The sequence below is a fragment of the Arachis ipaensis genome, chromosome B6 (genome assembly GCF_059453495.1).
Source record: "Arachis ipaensis isolate K30076 ecotype BB chromosome B6, ASM5945349v1, whole genome shotgun sequence".
In the NCBI taxonomy this organism is placed as follows: Eukaryota; Viridiplantae; Streptophyta; class Magnoliopsida; order Fabales; family Fabaceae; genus Arachis; species Arachis ipaensis.
In genome coordinates, this window is record NC_142441.1 from 46447201 (window position 1) to 46470256 (window position 23056).

A 23056-nucleotide genomic window follows, 5' to 3' on the forward strand; every position below is an offset into this window, starting at 1 on the left:
TTCTGTAGTCAATACACATACGCCACCCTGTAACTGTTCTTGTGGGAACCAGTTCATTCTTTTCATTATGAACCACTGTCATGCCTCCCTTCTTGGGGACAACTTGGACAGGGCTTGATGGTAGCAGAAATTGGCGAATTAAAAATTGTTAAAATATATACGTTGCAAGTATAGTTCTTAGCTCGCCAAAAATCCACTTATCCATTTAGAAAGGTGTCACAGAAATTTAGAATTAAAATACTGGGAGTATGAATCCCAGGTCGTCTCCCAACGAGTTGCAGAAAAGTGTGCTATTTTATTAATCAGAGGTTTTAAAAAAGGTTTGAATTGAGTAAGCAGGAAATTAAATTGAAGAATTTGAATAATATAAATAAAATCCTTGATTGGGAGTTGATTAGTTGGAATCCCTATTATTGTTGGAATACTCTCAAGATTAATTGACAATTAAAGGTTATCCTGTTTAGTTATCCTTTACTAGGTAAGGACAAGTCAAACAAGTTGGAATGCTACGTCTGTTCACAAGTTGCAATCCACTTAATTAAAAGAGATTGGTGTTAGTGACTAGAAGGTAATCCAACCATAAACCCAATTACAATCTTTCTTTCAAGGTTTCCAACTCAAGGGTTCCCTTCAATCAACTCCCCATCAAGTAGGGAACTACTCGCTCATTGTGAATGTAAAATTCATAGCATATGAAAAGGAATTAAAGAAAGACATTGTAAATAAAAATCAAAATAGTCAATTAAAAATAAAAGTGATCCTTGTATCAAATAATCCTAAAAATATTCCAATGGTAAAATTAAACAAAGCAAAGGACATGGAAGAGTAAAGCCAAGTAAAGAAAACGAACTAGAATGACGAAGTCTTGATGAGGTAATAACTCTTCTCAGTGTCCCAATGCAAAGAGCAATCGAAAAGTAAATCCTAAAAACTATGAATGTCTAGAGAGAAAACCTAGGGGAGGAGTAGAAACTAGATCTAAAACTAAAACTCTGTAGAATGAATGTTGTGTTAGTTTCTGCATGTTCTCTGGCTCTAGTCTGTTGTTCTGGGCCGAAAACTGGGTCAAAATAGGGTCCAAAATCGCCCCCAGTAAATTCTGCAGATTATGCAGATCGCGCATGTCACGCGATCGCGTCATCCATGCGGTCGCGTCATTCGCATTTTTCCCTGCCGCGTGATCACGTCGTCCACGCCTCCGCGTCGCTTATGCTTTTCCATTCCGCGCGGTCGCGTGAGCCAGGCGGCCGCGTCACTGCGATTTCTCCTCTTCCGCGCGGTCGCGTGAGCCATGCGGCCGCGTCACTTCTCGCTGGTTATCTCCTCAATTTCTTGTGTTCCTTCCATTTTTGTTAGCTTCCTTTCCAATCTCCAACTCATTCATGCCCTATAAAGCCTGAAACGCTTAACACACAGATCACGGCATCGAATAGAATAAAGGAGAATTAAAATGCATAATTAAAAGTCCCTAGGAAGCAGTTTTCAATCATATAATAATTTCAGGAAGGAAATATAAATGCATGCTAAATTAATGAATAAGTGGGTAAGGATCATGATAAACCACACAATTAAACACAATATAAACCATAAAATAGTGGTTTATCAACCTCCCCACACTTAAACACTAGCATGTCCTCATGCTTAATTGAAGGAGATAAAATAAATAAGTATGAACATGTAGAAACTCATGCAATACAATGCAATCCTATATACATGAATGCAACTATATGATTCTTGCCCACTTGATCAAAAGTAAATAAGCTCTTCCAAACAATTGCAAATCAAATTCCACTAATTCTATCATTATATAGTAAGACAGATAAAAGTGCAAAAAGATAGCTCATGAAAGCAGGGAACATGGAAATTCAAGCATTGAACCCTCACTGATGATGTATGTACGCTCTAATCTCTCTAGTGTATAGGGTAATCACTCTATCCTTCTCTAATCATGCTCTCTAACTTTTGTTCTTCTCCTAACCAATCAACAACAGTTAATATACCAATGCAAATATCATGAGATCTTTTCAAGGTTGTAATGGGGCCAAGGTAGAGGTAGGGATACATATATGGTTAAGTGAGCTTATAAATTGAATCTTTAATTAACCCAAGCTTTAACCCAACCTATATATATTTAGTGTAACCTTAGAATTCATACCTAGCTACCCAGAATTCCCTTTTACATTCCATACTCATGTATCAACTTTTTATTTTAATTTTATCATATGTGCATTGATCTTTGAATTAATTCAGCATTGGGGTAATTTTGTCCCCTTATTTATTTATTGATTTTTTTTTTTGTAAATAGACATAAAAATAAACATAGCTTATCAATGCACATAGATTTTTAATTCTTATAGTTTCACATGAGTAGGTAACCAAATTCCCATTGCATTATCATGATACATTCCCTTAATAACTTTTGTTCCCACAATTTCCCATATTTAACTAGCACACACAATTCTATCTTAAGCTAACCAAAGATTCAATTTGGGATATACAATTGTTTTTCCGCTTAAGGCTAGTAATGTGGTGAAATATAGAACAAACAGGATTTAAAGGCTCAAGGTGGTTAACAAAGGTAATTAAAAAGGGTAGGCTTAATTTGGATAAGTGAGTTTAAACAAAAAAATGGCCTCAATCATATGCAAGCATACAAATATAATAAATATTGGACATATAGGATGAAACAAAATATAGATTACAATCATAGAGAAGTAAACACACAAGAATAAAATATTTATGGTTAAACAATGTAACCATGCATAAAGGCTCAAATCTTCACAGGTTGTGTGTTCTTTAGCTCAAAAATCATGTTCCAAATACAACTTCAAGCAGATTTATCATAAAATTTTTTTAAAAATTAGTGAAATTTTGTTCCAAAGATAGAGTCTTAGAAGAAACTTATTATCTTTTCAATCAAGTAGGACATGCATGCAACTAACCTATTACTATGCAATTTATCCTATTCTATAAAAGAAAGAAAATCTAACTAAAATATCCTAATTTATTGGTGCTAGGGAAGAGAAATTACCTCCGGAAGTCAGGTACTGACCGACCTCCCCACACTTAAGGCTTTGCACCGTCCTCGGTGCCATCTGTCAGGAACAGGGGTGGGCTGGTAGCAGTATCTCCATAGTTAGGACCATCATGGCTCCCTATGTTGGTAAAGGAAGTGGAGTCCAGGGTGTCTGAGTCCTTGAAGTATCCCTTGAGTAGCTCCTTGAGGTGTTTGAATCGGCGCTCGTTACGGCGCTCTCTTAGCTTCGCTTTCTGTTCTTGCCGATCCAACCTTTCGATTATCTGCTGGAGCAGTTCGTCTGTTGTAGGTGCTTGTGGTGTTGAAGAAGGAATATCTTCAACCGGTGCAGTAGGAAGGCTTGTAGTGGCTGCTGGAGGTCTGAGGTATTTCCCATTAGGGACATACTGATCATCCCGTGGAAGCATGGCTTTGGTGTCCCCAGCTCTGTAGGAGACTCTGGCTGCTGAGACAAGATCGGAGATCAAGGCGGAAAAAGGTAAGTTGCCCGGGATTTGGACGTGTCCCATGGCATTCCGAATATGTCTTGGTAGATTCAGAGGTTGGTCTGTAAGGATGCACCATAGTAGAACGGCCATGTTCGCAGTGAAGGAGGACTCATGAGTGCTCGGAAAGACGTAATGGGACATGATCTGCGCCCAGACGCGAGCCTCCAAGGTAAGTGCTGAAGCCGATATTCCCTTAGGGCGGGTACGATGGTATCCGTAGATCCAACGGCTGCCAGGTAGTGCGATAACTCTGAGAACAGCTTCCCAGTCAAAGTGGTACATCTGGCACTTGAGTGCAGCTTCTTGAAAGGTGTCTAATCCTTCTGGAATAGGGGGAAGACCTAAAGCTTTTTGAATGGCCTCTTCTGTAATGGGGACTTGCTTCTGACGGACAAAGACAGACTGCAGGGTAGGCAGGTAGAAGTTAGAGTAGAACTCGACTACCCAAGAAAGATTGACCTGCCTTGGTTGTCTCTGTAGGAAACCTCATTGTCTTCGTTCAATTTGTGGCTCAACAAAAGTAGCAATATTGGGCGGGAGGATAAGAAGGTGTTCGTTGTTGTAGCTCCTTTCAGCCAGGATGGGGAACATCTGCTCACAGTAGCGATTGGGAAATCGCGCAGTGTCCTTTGCTTGAAAGGCTTTCTCCTTTTCATCAACCTTTATGATCATCTTAACTCTTTTTGTTGAGGGCTTGACAGCAGTTGAAGAAGGCTCTGCCACTAGTGCTCTTTTAGTTCCTCTTCTTGCTGGTGGTTTGGGAGTGGCTTTCTCTTTTTCTTTCTTGGTGGCCATCCTGAAAAGGGAAGAGAAAGTAAATTAAATTCAAAGAGATATATAGCAAGGAAGAGAACGGAAAAGGTGGTGATGGATGCACATTAGGAGGTAACTGACATTAACACATTCTCATGAGTACATGTGAAAAGTCATCAATGAAAAATAGCTAGTGCGTATAACGACAAGTGAATGCAAGGTGTTTATTGGCATGCCGGAAAAAGGCATGAGTAGCATAGATCAAGCATCACTCGTAACAAACCATCACGTTTGTATTGATAATTATTTTCAATTAATACAATAGTAAAGGGAGTTATGAAAAGCAGCATTGAATAGTAGAATAACATAGAGAAGTGCATAATGCCATATGGGCTTTTTCACAAACACATAGCATGTATGGTAGATAAGGTATAGAAAGTATTAAAGTGAACATGCAAGCAATCCTTTAAAAATTAATATATAATTGTCAAACAAGTGCAATATCCACAAGCATATAATAAGGAATAATGACTCAAATAAAATTCTAACACCATGTAAAAAGGAAAGAAGAAGAAAGAAAATATGGATAATGAAAAGAAAAAGGAAAGAAAAGAAAATAACATATAAAATAAGAAGAATGATAGAAAAGGAAAGAGGGAAGAAGAAAATAAAACCTTGTTAATGGAGGTGAAAGAGAGAGAGAGAGAAAGGGGAGATAGAAAGAAGAAGGGAGAAGGAAGAAATAAGGAGGGAAAAGAGAAATTAGGATTTGGAGAAGAGGAAGATAAGATATTTTGGCAATTAAGTTTCAGCTGTGCGGCGCAGGCGACGCGGCCGCGTGGAGCATGCGTTCGCGCGATTGCGCTTCAAGTAAGGTGACGCGGTCGCATCGGTCACGCGACCGCGTGACCCATGTTGTGCTTCTGGCGCGAGTGCAGCTTCGCGCCTGCACAACTCTCAGTTCGAATTGATATATTTGCCAAATTTGGGGTGACGCGATCGCGTGGGCATGCGATCGCGTGAGTGGGCTTCAGAAGGGAATGACGCGGACGCGTGAGCCATGTGTCTGCGTGGATAAAATTGTGTGTGCAGCACCAATCCAGCACCACTCGCGCACAATAATTCGTTGTGCACCCTTTTTACGTCGAAAATCAGGGCACGCGGCCGCATGGGTCACGCGGTCGCGTGGGAGGCCATTATTCCCATGTGACGCAGACGCGTCGGCGACGCGGTCGCGTGGGACGATTTGTGCCACTGGCACGCCTCCAGCCACGCTCCAGCGTGACTCTCTGTTCGTTTTTTATTTTCTCCCCTCTCCTTGTGACGCGGACGCGTCGCTGATTCGGTCACGTCGTGCGGCACCCTTTTTTTTTTAAATAAAAATATGCAAATGCAGATGCACGAAATGTACTTATAAAGAGAAGAGTTATTGAAATAGAAAAACTAAAAATAAAGAAAAGAACGATCATACCATGGTGGGTTGTCTCCCACCTAGCACTTTGCTTTAACGTCCGTAAGTTGGACGCTCCACTAGCTCAATCTTCTGCTATGTGGGGATCTTCCAAGAGGAAGATCTCAAGCTACTTGTTTTTCTACATCTTCTCGCCATGGTATAGATTCAGGCGTTGTCCATTAACTTTGATAAGTTCAGCCTCTGAATCAGATTTTTGCTCAGGTCCCTCAATTTCAGCCAGAAAATACCTGAAATCACAGAAAAATACATAAACTCATAGTAAAGTCCAGAAGAGTAATTTTTATTTAAAAACTAATAAAAACATAATAAAAACTAACTAAAATATACTAAAAACATACTAAAAATAATGCCAAAATGGGTAGTAGGAAGGACATAGTGGGCCAATATCCGCTGCCAAGTCCTAGCCTCTCTAGACAAATAAGCAAATAACATCCTCTTGGGCTTTTAGTTGTTAGAGTCCATCACCCAAGGGAAGTCCGGTATGGCAATAACGCACTTCAACGCCTCATAATCAAAGGTCATAGCATTCATAGCTATCTCTGCCTGCTGGTATGCACATGTGTCACCGGTCCAGGGTAGACAATGCAAAACAACCTCAATAGCAACCTCAGTCACTAAAACCTGTCCGCCCCGTAGGTGGACTGGTGCGCAGAAATTGTGATTACACCTTGATTATGTAAAATTCATCGCTCTTTCTTTCCCTGGTAATGGCGCCAAAAACATGATGCCAATACCATGGTTCACAACTTCGCACAACTAACCAGCAAGTGCACTGGGTCGTCCAAGTAATACCTTACGTGAGTAAGGGTCGAATCCCACGGAGATTGTTGGTATGAAGCAAGCTATGGTCACCTTGTAAATCTCAGTCAGGCGGATATAAAATAGTAATGGGGTTTTCGAAATTAATTAATAAAATAGGGATAGAAATACTTATGTAGATCATTGGTGAGAATTTCAGATAAGCGAATAGAGATGCTTTCGTTCCTCTGAACCTCTGCTTTCCTGCTGCCTTCGTCCAATCAGTCTTACTCCTATCCATGGCTGGCTTTATGTGATACATCACCATTGTCAATGGCTACTTTCGGTCTTCTCTCGGGAAAATGATCCAAATGCCCTGTCACGGCACGGCTAATCGTCTGGAGGCATCACCCTTATCAATGGTTTCATCTTATCCTCTCAGTGAAAATGGTCAACGCACCCTGTCACGGCACGACTATTCATCTGTCGGTTCTTGATCCTACTGGAATAGGATTTACTATCCTTTTGCTTCTGTCACTACGCCCAACAATCGCGAGTTTGAAGCTCGTCACAGTCATTCAATCATTGAATCCAACTCAGAATACCACAGACAAGGTTTAGACTTTCCGGATTCTCTTGAATGCCGCCATCATTCTAGCTTTCACCACGAAGATTCCGATTAAGAGATCTAAGAGACACTCATTCAATCTAATGTAGAACGGAAGTGGTTGTCAGGCACGCGTTCATAGGAAATGATGATGATTGTCACGTTCATCACATTCAGGTTGAAGTGCGAATGAATATCTTAGAAGCGGAAAAAGTTGAATTGAATAGAAAAACAGTAGTACTTTGCATTAATCTTTGAGACAGCAGAGTTCCACACCTTAATCTATGGAGTGTAGAAACTCTACCGTTGAAAATACATAAATGATAATGGAGTTCATTGGTCTCGTCCCCAGAGGGGAACCGGAGTAACCAAGACTGTGAATACAATGATAAAAAGCTCTATTTATAATAAACTAGTCACTAGGGTTTACAGAAGTAAGTAATTGATGCATAAATCCACTTCCGGGGCCCACTTGGTGTGTGCTTGGGCTGAGCTTGAGTGTTACACGTGTAGAGGTCATTCCTGGAGTTGAATGCCAGTTTTGGTGCCAGTTTGGGCGTTGAACTCCACTTTGCAACTTGTTTCTGGCGCTGGACGCCAGAATTGGGCAGAGAGCTGGCGTTGAACGCCAGTTTGCATCGTCTAAACTTGGGCAAAGTATGGACTATTATACATTGCTGGAAAGCTCTGGATGTCTACTTTCCAACGCGCGCCATGTCAAGTTCTGTAGCTCCAGAAAATCCACTTTGAGTGCAGGGAGGTCAGAATCCAACAACATCAGCAGTCCTTCTTCAACCTCTGAATCTGATTTTTGCTCAAGTCCCTCAATTTCAGCCAGAAAATACCTGAAATCACAGAAAAACACACAACCTCATAGTGAAGTCCAGAAATGTGAATTTAACATAAAAACTAATGAAAACATCCCTAAAAGTAACTAGATCCTACTAAAAACATACTAAAAACAATGCCAAAAAGCGTATAAATTATCCGCTCATCACAACACCAAACTTAAATTGTTGCTTGTCCCCAAGCAACTGAAAATCAAATAGGATAAGAAGAAGAGAATATACTATAAATTCCAAACTATCAATGAAACATAGCTTCAATCATATGAGCGGGACTTATAGCTTTTTGCCTCTTGAATAGTTTTGGCATCTCACTTTATCCATGGAGGTTCAGAATGATTGGCATCTATAGGAATTCAGAGTTCAGATAGTGTTATTGACTCTCCTAGTTCAGTATGATGATTCTTGAACACAGCTTCTTTATGAGTCTTGGCCGTGGCCCTAAGCACTTTGTTTTCCAGTATTACCACCGGATACATAAATGCCACAGACACATAATTGGGTGAACCTTTTCAGATTGTGACTCAGCTTTGCTAAAGTCTCCAATTAGAGGTGTCCAAGATTCTTAAGCACACTCTTTTTTTGCTTTGGACCTTGACTTTAACCGCTCAGTCTCAAGTTTTCACTTGACACCTTCACGCCACAAGCACATGGTTAGGGACAGCTTGGTTTAGCCGCTTAGACCAGGATTTTATTCCTTTAGGCCCTCCTATCCACCGATGCTCAAAGCCTTGGGATCCTTTTTATTTGCCCTTGCCTTTTGGTTTTAAGGGTTATTGGCTTTTTACTCTTGCCTCTTGGTTTTAAGAGCTTTTGGCTTTTTCTGCTTGCTTTCTCTTTTTTTTTTTCTATATTTTTTTTGCCTACTTTTTTTCTTTTTTTTCTGCAAGCTTTGTTCTTTGCTGCTTTTTCTTGCTTCAAGAATCATTTTTATGATTTTTCAAATTATCAAATAACATGTCTCCTAGTCATCATTCTTTCAAGAGCCAACATATTTAACATTCTTAAACAACAACTTCAAAAGACATATGCACTGTTCAAGCATTCATTCAGAAAACAAGAAGCATTGTCACTACATCAATATAATTAAACTAAGTTCAAGGATAAATTCGAAACTCATGTACTTCTTGTTCTTTTGAATTAAAACATTTTTCATTTAAGAGGGGTGATGGATTCATAGGACACTCATAACTTTTAAGACATGGTTACTAACTATTAATGATCATGTAATGAAGACACAAACATAGATAAGCACATAACATAGAAAACGAAAAGCAGAAGAAATAAGAACAAGGAATGAATCCACCTTAGTGATAGTGGCGTTTCCTTCTTGAGGAACCAATGATGTCCTTGAGCTCTTCTATGTCTCTTCCTTGTCTTTGTTGCTCCTCCCTCATTGCTTTTAGATCTTCTCTTATTTCATGGAGCATGATGGAGTGCTCTTGATGTTCTACCCTTAATTGTCCCATGTTGGCACTTAATTCTCCTAGGGAGGTGTTGATTTGCTCCCAATAGTTTTGTGGAGGAAAATGCATTTGAGGCATCTACGGGATCTCATGGTGATGAGCTTCCTGCGCCTCTTGAGCTCCATGAATGGGCTCTCTTGCTTGCTCCATCTTTTTCTTAGTGATGGCCTTGTCTTCCTTAATAGGAATGTCTCCTTCTATGAAAGCTCCAGCTGAGTAACATAGATGGCAAATAAGATGAGGAAAAGCTAGCCTTGCCATGGGGGATGACTTTTCGGCTATTTTGTAGAGTTCATTAGAGATGACTTCATGAACTTCTATTTCCTCTCCAATCATGATGCTATGAATCATGATGGCCCGATCCACAGTAACTTCAGATCGGTTGCTAGTGGGAATGATTGAGCATTGAATGAACTCCAACCATCCTCTAGCCACAGGCTTGAGGTCCAATTTTCTTAGTTGAACCAGCTTGCCTTTGGAGTCAATCTTCCATTGAGCTCCTTCCACATATATGTCCATAAGGACTTGGTCCAACCTTTGATTAAAGTTGACCCTTTTAGTGTAGGGGCGTTCATCTCCTTGCATCATGGGCAAGTTAAACGCCAACCTCACATTCTCCGGACTAAAATCTAAGTATTTCCCCCGAACCATTGTAACATAGTTCTTTGGATCCGGGTTCTTACTTTGATCATGGTTCTTGGTGATCCATGCATTGGCATAGAACTCTTGAACCATTAGGATGCCGACTTGTTGGATGGGATTTGTTAGAACTTCCCAACCTCTTCTTTGAATTTCATGTCGGATCTCCGGATACTCATTTCTTTTGAGTTTGAAAGGGACCTCGGGGATCACCTTCTTCTTGGCCACAACATCATAGAAGTGGTCTTGATGGGCTTTGGAGATGAACATTTCCATCTACCATGACTCGGAGGTGGAAGCTTTTGTCTTCCCTTTCCCCTTTCTAGAGGATTCTTCGATCTTAGGCGCCATCAATGGTAATGGAAAAACAAAAAGCTTATGCTTTTACCATACCAAACTTAGAATATTGCTCGCCCTCGAGCAAGAGAAGAAAGAATAGATGAAGAAGAAGAAGATATGGAGTAGAGGGGGAAGGTGTTGTGTTTCGGCCAAGAAGAGAAGAGAGGGTTATGTTGTGTGAAAATGAGGAAGAATGGAGGGCTATATATAGGGGAGGGAGGGGGGTTAAGGTTCGGCCATTTAGGGTGGGTTTGGGTGGAAAATTGGTTTTGAATTTTGAAGGTAGGTGGAGTTTATGAGGTAGGTTTATGGGGAAGAGTGGATGGATGTGAGTGGTGAAGAGGTGATGGGGAAGAGAGATTGAGGTGATTGGTGAAGGGTTTTTGGGGAAGAGTGTTTATGGGATTGTGTGAAAGAGAGTGGTAAAGGATGAGAAGAAGTGAGTGGAGGTAGGTGGGGATCCTATGGGGTCCACAGATCTTGAGGTGATCTTATGGGGTCCACAGATCCTGAGATGATCCTGTGGGGTCCACAGATCCTGGGATGATCCTGTGGGGTCCACAGATCCTGAGATGATCCTGTGGGGTCCACAGATCCTGAGGTGTTCAAGGATTTACACCCTTGCACCAAATTAGGCATGCAAAATGCCTTTGCACGCAACTCTGGGCGTTCAGCGCCAGGTTGGTGCCCGTTTTGGGCGTTCAACGCCCATTTACTGGCCATTTCTGGCGTTGAACGCCAGAACCATGCTTGTTCTGGGCGTTCAGCGCCCAGATGATGTCCATTTTGGGCGTTCAGCGCCCAGACACTGCCCATTTTGGGCGTTCAGCGCCAGAACCATGCTCTGTTCATTGGAAACATAAATGAGAGTGTAGAAACTGCCCATATGGAGTGTAGAAACTCTACCATTAAAAATACATAAATGATAATGGAGTTCATTGGTCTCGGCCCCAGAGGGGAACCGGAGTAACCAAGACTGTGAATACAATGATAAAAAGCTCTATTTATAATAAACTAGTCACTAGGGTTTACAGAAGTAAGTAATTGATGCATAAATCCACTTTCGGGGTCCACTTGGTGTGTGCTTGGGCTGAGCTTGAGTGTTACACGTGTAGAGGTCATTCCTGGAGTTGAACGCCAGTTTTGGTGCCAGTTTGGGCGTTGAACTCCACTTTGCAACTTGTTTCTGGCGCTGGACGCCAGAATTGGGCAGAGAGCTGGCGTTGTACGCCAGTTTGCGTCATCTAAACTTGGGCAAAGTATGGACTATTATATATTTCTGGAAAGCTTTGGATGTCTAATTTCCAACGCAATTGGGAGCGCACCATTTCGAGTTCTGTAGCTCCAGAAAATCCACTTAGAGTGCAGGGAGGTCAGAATCCAACAGCATCAGCAGTCCTTCTTCAACCTCTGAATCTGATTTTTGCTCAAGTCCCTCAATTTCAGCCAGAAAATACCTGAAATCACAGAAAAACACATAAACTCATAGTGAAGTCCAGAAATGTAAATTTAACATAAAAACTAATGAAAACATCCCTAAAAGTAACTAGATCCTACTAAAAACATACTAAAAACAATGCCAAAAAGCGTATAAATTATCCGCTCATCATGGACTGACTCAAGAGTTGTGCGGAAGAGGTTGCAGTAAAACTCCTTGACCCATGAAGTGTTTATTCTTCCCAAATTCCTATCAACAAACCCTAAGCCCAGTTCCTGAATACGAGTATTAATGGAGTGCCTCAGGTCATTGGGAATGGCCAATTTCTTCTCAATGTTCAGCTTTGTCTTCCGATAGGTAGGGAAGTGAAGCTCACAGTAAAGATTGGGAAATCTGTATGTGTCAGTGGGTGGTAGTAGCTGATTCTGTTTATCCACTTTATTAAGTGGGTTCTTAGCATAGTTGGCATAAGGAGAGAGGGTAGAGGCTTGAGAGTTCTTCCACTTTCTTGAGGTAGTAGCCTTTGCTTTTCCTCTATCGGCCATCTGAAAGTAAATATGACATGATATAAAAAAATAGGCCAAATAGGGGCATGGAAAGCAAGGAATGGCATATTAACATGAAGTGAGTTAAAATAAAGAAAACTTGGAATACAAGCAACAAGAAGTAGCAATCAACACAAAAGCCCTAAACCAAGAATTCAAGCAATATATTCACAATGCTTGTTCACTAAGCTCAATGAGCATCATACCCAAAAAGAATGGTTAAAGAGTTAGTTGAAAACTAAAAAGAGAAATCAGCATGTTAGGCAGGTTAAAAGTTAGAAAACTGGTTCAAAGGTTTGGGGTATGATGGTCATTTTCTTAATCACAATGAATCACAAGTATGGATAATAAGCATACTCACAAACATGAGGGAGGAAGCAGTCATTGATGATGAAATATGATATTGCAAAAGAAGCAATTAATTGAAAGTAAGTCATCAATCAATGTCGCGGTCACTAGGTTTGCAATAATCGGTGTTGACAAAATGAAAGTGCATTTTGTGTAACTAGACGAGTTAGAAATCAAGTTGAGTGAAAAAGAGTTACACAAGTTGAAATGAACCAATTGTTGCAAATGCATGAACCATATTCAACAAATTTGCAAGTTGAATCAAATGATGAGTGAAGCACAATCCAAAAGCATTTGATTAACTTGGAAGGTGAAAGCATGTGAGGGTTCGAAGCAAATCACGGGAAACACAATAAACATGGAAAAACCAGCCAAAGGTTACCTAAGAATTGAGCTTCGTGTAATCAGATGAATACTCAATTTTTCAAAAGCACGAAGTTCAGTTATAGGTAACATGTTTAAAACCAAACAATTTCTAGAAAGTTGGACAGCATTCTGGCAGTAAATTGGATGTTCCCGGATAGCAAATAGTAGCAAAAGTTCACATATGCATTCAGAAATCTCATCAAGCAAGAGAGAAGCATGCAATACATACGCGCAGGCAGTATGAGACATAACTCAGCAACTAAAATTCAGCAGGGCAGCAGTGAAATAGCAGCAAAGCAGTAACAATATGGATACAAAACAACTCATCAACCATCACTCAGCAAACAAGAATATGCAATTCGAGCGGATAAACACAAACGGAGCAATTATCAGGCCTATGATCATCTAACCACATCCTAACTACCTAACCGTATTTATTCCTATCTAACCTATCATGCAGAATTAATTAACCAACTAATCTAATCGAATCATATCAAAATTAATAAAAGCAGTAAAGAAACAGAGCAATGGGGCAGGGGAAACCTGGAAGCAGAGGCAGTGATGGAATCGGGAATGGACAGGCTGCTAGCCGCGCGGCGCTTGGTGGAGGTGGAGTGAAGCAGAGAAAGAGAGAGGCAGTGAGAGAGTGAGTGAGAAGAGAGGAGGGAAGCAGTAGAAATGGAATGGTGGCAACGACAGTGGTGTGGCCGACGCGGTGGTGGACGGTTGCAGAGCTGGTGGTTTTGGCGGGAGAAAAAGAAGAGAGAACGTTAGAAAAGGGGAGGGTTAGGGTGCGCGACTGCACTGTGCTCTTCGCGTCCCTTAGGGTATATGAATTTGAATCCACGCGTGCGTGCACCGTGCGCGTCCGCGTGGTTGGAAAAATGAGTGAGTGGCGCAGAAGCGTTAGGCGCACCTCTGCGTAGATGGGGGTGTAGGCATGGGCGCGATCACGTATAGTGCGCGTCTGCGTCTGGTGAGTTGGGCCAAAGGCTTAGTGCTAGCCTAGAGCTGGCACAACTCTCAGGTTGTAGGCTTGGAAACTGCCTCAGTGGATTGGCACAGACGCGGCATGTGCGCGGGTGCGCGCATTGCCAAATATGTATAGCGACGCGTTTGCGCACAGTGCGCGTACGCGTGTATGCGGTTATGCGATTAGCCTAGTATTGGCACGAGAGTGTCCCAACTCTCTGGAAAATGTATGGGCCTGTATCCGCGTATGGGAGCACGCGCACAGCGTGCGTACGGGTCCTGCCCCCTCCCCCCCCCCCCCTTTTTTCACAGATAACAAAAGCTGCTCAAAATCCTCCTAACACTACCTACAACTTTGGCCAAAAATACAAAGTGACAAAAATTCTTTTTGGCTTTTTGGGAATTTTCAAATACAAGCAAAAGAAGCTTGCCCCACAAGCGACCTACGACCAATTTATTAAAACAAATATATGGGAAGAATACTATCTACAATGGTAACTCAAATCAATTATTAATCAAAAGGCAAGAGAGTGGAAAGAGTTTACCATGGTGGGGTGTCTCCCACCTAGCACTTTTAGTTTAAGTCCTTAAGTTGGACATTTGGGGAGCTCTTTGTCATGGTGGCTTATGCTTGTACTCATCCTTGAATCTCCAAGGATCTTTGCTCTACAAATGGTTGACAGAAGTTCTAACCATCTTCACCAAGTTTGGATGGAGTTCCACCCAAGATATGAGCTCCCATAGTTGGTCTTCATGCTTTGAACCAGGATCCCATATCTTATTTTTACAACCGTCTTCTTTTTTATCTTCATGAGTGGTCTGTTCGGGTGGTTGACAAATAGAATTCTCTCTAGCACACCAAGTCTTCTTCATTGACCCATGTAAAGTAGCATTCATCCAATCATGATCCCTATGCTTTGAAGCTTTGACCTCAATGAGCCTAATTCCAAACTTCCAACCACTACACAACTCCTTTTTACCCTTGATTCTACAAAGAGCTCTAAGTTGTCCATCCGTTTCAATCAATCCATATTCAAGTGAGAAAGTAAAGCTTAGGTTTGAGAATTTTACCCACTTGAATGTCGTGTTAGATGGTGGCTTAGGGAGGGAAACCTCCCCACACTTAGACAATACAAGGTCGACTTCCTTATGCTCTTCTTTGGGTATTTCCACTTCTTGACAACTTTTTTCATCTTCTTCTTGCTTGTTGACTTCTTCCAATTCCTCCTCATCATCAATCAAGTCAAACTTGGGAGGTTGTGTGAAATCTACTTCCATATCAACTTCACATTAGATGGGAGAGTCTTCAATGAGATCACCAACATCATTTGGTGTTGAGTTGTCTTCAATAGCTTCAATTTCACTCCCCATGGGAGAGGATTCAACTATTGATAAGAAATCATTGATGATTGAGTCCATCTCTTGATCAACATTCTCATATTCTTCAATCTTTATATGCTCCGGAGGTTGTTGAGACTTCCATGGTGGTTTCACATCTCCTAGATCTTCAACCACTTCTTCCTTTTCTTCAACACTAGGCGTCTCCTATTGCTCCAATACAAAGCTCGACTCTTCCTTCTTCTCCATCGGATTTTCCAATTTCTCTTTCATGCTTTGCTCATCTTTTGATTTCTCACTTGTGGCCACAGAAACACCTTGAGTATTCAAACATTGGTAGGCTAAAGTATGCACTACCTTAGTCAAATTAGTCACAAACTCTAGGGTGTTCCTTTGCATATCCGCTTGGCCTTGAAGTAGCAAGGTGAGAGAATCATCTATTGGGGCTTGTGGTGGATAGCAAGGTTCATTATTTTGGAGAAAGGGTTCGTAGTAGAAAGGTGGTTCTTCATAGTAAGGGCATGGTGATGGTATGTATTGAGGTGGTTCTTGGTGGTAATCACTATGGAATTGTGGTGGTTCTTGAAAGAGCGAAACTCTCGCGTGATCTAGAATTTTCGCAAATACATTCGCGTTGTAAGTATAGCTTCTAGACCGACAAGAATTCCTTTCTTACAAACGTTTTGGTTGTCACAAGTAACAAACCCAATAAAATTTATAAACCGAAGTATTCAAACCTCGGGTCGTCTTCTCAAGGAATTACAGGGAAGTATGAATTATTATTGGTTATGAAGAACGGTGTTTTTGGGTTTCAAAAGGTTTGAACAAGGGAAATAAATTACAGGAATTAATAAAATTAATAACTAATAAAACTCTTGGCAAGGTGTGAAAATTTGGAAGTCCTATCCTAGTTATCCTTATCGATGGTGATGAGAATTGAGTTTTAATCCCACTTAGTTAACCTTTACTAAAACAAAGGAAAGTCAAGTGGACTAATTATTTTGATCCTTAAGTCCTAGCCAACTCCTAAGGAAAGACTAGAGTTATTGGAATTCAATTCAATTAGCAAAAATAACAATTATCAATCACGATGAGTTTGATAACTCAAGAGTCTCCAATTAATCAATTAAAGCCAAAAATATAAAAAAGGTAAAGATAAATTTAAAATACCTCAATTGCATTAATAAAAGAAAATCAATCTAAACATAAAGAGTTCATGAGCTAAATTGGTAGCATAAGTCAGATACGAATAAAAGCATTAGAATAAATAAAAATATAAAAGGAATATTGAACCTGAGAGGAAGTTGAAATCCTAAATCCTTTAAGAGGAATCCTAATCCTAAAAACTAAGAGAGAGGAGAAAACCTCTCTCTATAAAAACTATATCTAATCCTAAAATTATGAATGTATCATATCTCTCCTTGATTCTTCTATTCTCTGGCTTATATTCTATGTTTTTGGATTCAGAATTGGGCCAAAAAAGGGTCCAGAAATCGCTGGGGGAGTTTTCTGCAGATTCTGCACGTGGCGTCTATCACGCGTCCGCGTAGGTCACACGGTCGCGTCATCTGTAGTTCTGCTCTTCCACGCGGTCGCGTCGGTCACGCGTACGCGTCATTTGCGTTCTGCTCAAGGCACGCGTCCGCGTCAGTCATGCGTTCGCGTCACTGCCTTTTCGCGCTAGGCACGCGGCTGCGTCGTCTATGCGTTTGCGTCGCTGCCTTTTTCTTCAAGACTCCATTTTTTGTGCTTTCCTTCCATTTTTGTATGTTTCCTTTCTGTCCTCTAAGCCATTCCTGCCTTAGGAAATCTGAAAATACTTAACACATAAATCACGGCATCGAATGGTAATAAAGGGTAATTAAAATTAATATTTTTAAAGCATAGGAAACAAGTTTTTCACATATATCACATAATAAGGAAGAGAAAGTAAAACCATGCAATTTACATGAATAAGTGGGTGAGCGATTGAATAAATCACTTGAATTGGGCACAAAATACATCATAAAATATGGGTTTATCAACCTCCCTACACTTAAACAATAGCATGTTCTCATGCTAAATCCAAGAGAAAGGGTAAAGTTAGAATGGTGGAATCTCATGCAATGCATTCTATTCTAAATGCAAACTACCTAAATGAGTCATGCAATTCTAGTTATTATTCACTTGTATATAAAGCTTACATGTAGTTAAATTAATTCATATCCTCAAGGAATCATATATGCATAGCCAAACCCTAGATAATGTTAAAGCACTTTTACAATTGAGATGGGTAAAAGTATTTCACAAACTTGCAAGACAATTAACAATTAAGCAGAGATATATGGTGATGAGCTATTGAACCCTCACTGGATTTTGTGTTTACTCTCTAGTCACTCAGTGTTTATTTGGTTAATCACTCTATTCTTCTTTCTATCCTTGCTTTCAAAAACTTTGTTCTTCATCTAACCAATCAACAGATATGGAATACAGACATACAAAAATCATGAGGTCTTTTTCGAGGTTGTAATGGGGCCAAGGTAAAGGTAGGGGTATATGTATAAGACTAAGTGAGCTAACAAAGTGAATCCTTGATTAGTCTAAGATCTCACCTAACATACATACTTTATATAATTTAAAGTTTCTTTACCTATTTACCCAAATTTTCCCACTTTGTATTACAAGATCATGCATTAAATTTAATTTTGAAATTTTTTCCCATGTGCATTGATTCCTTTTTTATTTTGCGATTGGGGAATTTTTGTATCCCCCTTATTTGAGTACTGAAAATATAAAATTTATTTTTTTTTAATCTATGCACATGGTAATTTAGTTATTTTGATTTCATATGAGCATGCTTCCCAAATTTCTGAAATAACTTATTCATTTTAAATCCCTACTTTGTTTCTATCATCCCATGTTCCCATAAAATTTTCCACACTTAAATTGTACACAATATCTATCTTAAGCTAACCAAGAATTCAACTTGGGATTTTTATTTTGTTTTTCTGCTTAAGGATAGTAATGTGGTTATAGAACAAGAGGGGATTAAAAAGCTCAAGGGGGCTAACAAGGGTGATGTAAAAGGTAGGCTAAATTGGGATAAGTGAGGAAAAATTCAAATGATGGCCTCAATCATCTCTTGGTATGTATCTATATTCTATATTGGATATATAGATTAAAACAAAGAAAAGAACATCAGAATGAAAAAAAAAGGGCAAAACACACAGGAATGAAATTTATGGTTTGAATGTAACCATACAATTAAGCTCAAAACTCACAAGCTGTGTTTTCTCCAACTCAAAAACCATATATCAGTTATGTATGTCATGCAAGTAGAAATCAAGAGTTCCCATTATTCTCAATGTAAATATTAGGGTGGCTTTTAAAATCTTAGTTTTCCTCCTTGATGAAATGTTGTTAACTAACTAACATGTAATGCTATATATACAAGGTGTGTGGATTGTTTTAATTTACTAAAGTTTCTAGTTTACTCCATATTATTTTCAATTAGACCAAACTAATATATGCTAAAAGGGTAAACTATACTAATTAATCCACATATTCTATAACTAATAAGTTTAGAATTGCAAACTAAACTAAATGTCTAAGATATAAACTAAAGTGCAAAATGCGGAAATAAAGTAAAAATACAGCAAAAGAACAATATGTAAGTACTGAAAAATAAAAATACAGAAAAATAAAAGAAATAAGATAGAAGAGTCTGTAGTGGTTCACCAAAAAGATAAGCCAGGGATGGCGACCTCCCCACACTTAAAATATAGCATCGTCCTCGATGCTCACTCAAGCTGGGTGTGAAGAAGCGTCATCACTGGAAGGATGTGCTGCTAGTGTCTCTGTGGTAGGCTGAATATCTGCAGGCTGGATAAGTGTAGGAGGATCGGTCTACTGCAGTGGAGGCTCTGACTGTAGAGGAATCTCTGGGTCTGCGGCCTGGATCTGGTGTGGCTCCTCATGCTATGGCGCAGCCTGCTCTGGTCCTACCGGCTCAGCCTGGGCATGTGTCTCTGTCTCATGGTCGCTCGCCTCCGCCTCAGATGTATCAGAAGGGGTGTCAGGCTCGGAGGTGATGTCGCTGCCGGATCGGATCATCAACTTAAGGTGCTCATAGCGCCGCTTGTTGCGACGCTCCATATGATCCAGGCGGGCAAAGAGTCGATGCACCAGATGATAAATGGGCTCAAGAGCAGGTGGATGTGTAGTGGATGAGGCTGGTGCAGCAGTGGAGGCAGATGGGGCAGCTAAAGATGTGGTTGCCTCACCAGAAGCGATGAGGAATGGGGGTCTGTAGCCTAAAGCCTGAAACTTCCTGCTGTGAGGAATGATCTTCTTGCAGTCTGCAGCAGTCGACTTCGCATCAGCCAGCTCTCAAGGCACGTCAGCTCGGCGGCCTAGCTGGGAGATCAGATAAGGAAAAGGGAGAGTGCCTCTGACATGGACCCTGGCCATGTAATGCCTGATGAAACGTGGAAGATACAGGTCCTTACCCTCCATCACACACCAGATGAGGGTGATCATAGCAGCGGGCAGCTCTGTCTCATGAGTGCTCGACATCACATAGTTGCTCAGAATCTGGTGCTAGAGCCGAGCCTCATCATTCAGGTAAATAAGCTTGATTCCCTTAGGCATTGCTGTATTCTTTCCCATGACCTATGGGACAGTAGGATCAAGGGCTATTCACTGCTTGACAGCATCCCAGTCTAATCTCATAAATCTCATATCCTCTTCAGCCTTTTGGTAACCGTCAGGCTGATCTGACTTAGGCTGAAGTTAGAGGATGTCCTCAATAGCTTCCTCAGTTACCAAAATCTGTTTCCCTCTGAGGTGCACTGCATCCAGGGAAGTCTTGAAATAGTTGCAATAAAACTCTCTGACCTAGGAAGCATTGACCTCTGTTAAGTTTCTTTCCAAGAAGAACCAGCCTCTCTATTTTATTTGTTCGGAGGTGTACTACTGTAGTTCTTCTGGAATTTTTAGAGTTCATTCCAGGTACAGGTTCTTGGAAGTGGCAAACACTGGATACTTAAGCTCACAGTATCTGTTTGCAAATTTAACTGGATCTGTGGCAGTGAGGAGCTGGTCAGCCTTCTCCTGTGGGGTAAAGTGCTTTTCCCGCCAGGAGTCGTCATGCAAAATGTCGAGGATGGACATAGAGGATTCGCCTCTTTTCCTTTTGCCAGTGGTTGCTTTGTCTTTTCCTTTGCGTTGAGGGTCAGACATCCTGAAAAGCAGAAATTCCAGGATATAATTGAAGAACAAAAAGCAGAAAAATAAGTAGGCAAATAGAATAATAGCAATATAAGCACATAGTGGCAAAAGAGCAAGAGAAGCATGAAATGAGTTGAAAAATATGTGCAATTTGGATTGTATACGAGTGAAAAAGTCTGAAAAGAAAAAATGCAATCCAAAATATATGATAAGCGGAATTCAAGTTAAATAGGAAAAACAATGAGCCTGCCCTGAGTTAGAAAGTTGAAGTAGTCAGGTTTAAAGCAAAAAAAAAAAAAGAGAAGTTAGAAAGTCAAAAGTGGTCAATAGGTGAAAAGGAAGGTAGAAAGTAAAAGCCGTGAGTTAGTAAAAGAAAGTTAAAGTGAGTGGCATGATAAATATTTCCTAGGTAACAATAAATTCACAAATTTAATGAATAATCAACTCATATTCGAGCAAAAATTCCAGTGTATTGATGATAATTCATAAGGATAGAAAAGTTGCAAAACTTACATGAAATCATCAATAGTGCAAGTTATTAACTAGGGGATCAAAAGGAATAAGAATGCTAGCCCGGGCAGTCATGAATTGGATTGGTTGTAGCCAAGTAAGGCAAAATAGTAAGTTTCCAAACTCAATACATGAAAACAATTTGCAGAAAATTGGGCAACATTCCGGCTCAAATTGGATGTTCCTGTGTAATAAACAGCAAGAAAAATAGTTCATATGAGATAAAAAGAAATGCTGCAAAGAGTCATAAATAGTAGGAATAGTAAAGAACAGTCTAATATCAGCATGAAACATTAAGGAATAGCATATGAACAGTATTAACATCACAGCTGATGACAAGTCATCTTAGCCTAGTTTCACTAGTCTTTTTCTTTGTTTTTATTAGATTTTATGCACTTTCTTGTATTGTAAGTTAGCAATTTGGAATGAAAATGCATGGTTTCTTTGAATCAAACAACCACCATTTAATTGATGCTAAATCATGAGGTTTGAGCTAAATTTAATTGATTTTTATTGATTTATAAACCTTGTGAATTTGGCGATACTTTGATTGGTTGTTTTGATTACTTGTAGGTGAAGAAAAGAAAAAAATAAGAAAAGCGTAACCTAAGGAGCATGATCTAAGCAAAGAAAGAAAGCGTGGCACAAGAAAAGGAAGCGTGGCTTAAGGAAGGAAAAGCATAAGTGCATTCAAAAAACAAGGGCACAAAGCTCTTGCCAAGAGCTTTAAAGCTCTGGTGGAGAGCTTTCCTTCAAAGAATCAAGAGCCAAGCTCTTGGCAAAGAGCTTTGAAGCTCTTGCCAAAGAGCTTTGAAGCTCTTGCCAAAGAGCTTTATCAAGAACATATGAAGAAGGAATCAAGAGCCAAGCTCTTGGCAAAGAGCTTTGAAGCTCTTGCCAAAGAGCTTTTTCGTGCATGCCATGAAAAAAATCAAGGAAGAAAAGCTCACTAATGCACTCACCAAGACTTGAACCCATGACCAAGAGGAGGGGGGCCAGCGCTACTTCACAAGGAAAACAAGCCAAAATTGGCTTGTTTTCACTCACCAAGGTTCGAACCAAGTCCCTCAAGGTAGCAAGGCCTTGTGCGCCACTTATTTGCCAAGGAAAATTAGCTTGTTTTCCTTCACCAAGGCTTGAACCAGAGACCTCAAGGAAGCAAGACTTTGGGGGCTTCTCTTGTGCCAAGGAAATTAGCTCCACAAGTGCTCCACCCAAGATTTGAACCAAGGACCTCAAGGACAAGTAAAGCTCTTGCCAAGAGCTTTCAAGCTCTTGCAAAGAGCTTTGTTCTCTTGTCACAAGGGACCGTGCGCAACACATTGGAAGAAAAGGGAAGCAAAGCTCTTGGCCAAAGCTCTTGCCAAGAGCCGAACTCTTCCCTGGGAGGTGCACCATGGGCCAAAAATTCACCAAAAATCCAAATTAATTCATTTCTTCACCAAATTTTAGAGCCCATCCAAATTCTTAGATCCAAATTAGAAAGTGTATAAATAGGAGCTAGTTTGATGTAATTAGGACCTTTTTACCTTTTTCACACTTTGAGATTTTACTTTGAATTTTCATTTTGAGCTTTTATTTTGAATTTAGATCTTAGAGAATTGAGAAGGAGAATTGACCTCTCTTCTTCTTGGTTCTTGCTTGAGCACTCTTTAATTTTCTTGCTTTTGATCTTGGGTGAAGAATTGAAGAACTTCTGTTTCAATCTCACCTTGAGATCTCTTGTTTATTTTCTCTGCATAATTGAATTTCCTTTTCTGTTTACTCTACTGCTTCATCTCCTCTCTAATTCTGCAATTTACTTTTCTTTATTTCTTTTGCAATCAATCTTGTTGGATCAAGGAAGGATTTGAGATCTAGACTTGTTATCTAGTCTCTTCCACTCCTGAGATCTTCAACCATCTTTTATTTTGCTGCAATTTAAGCACCCTTTCTGTTTACTTCT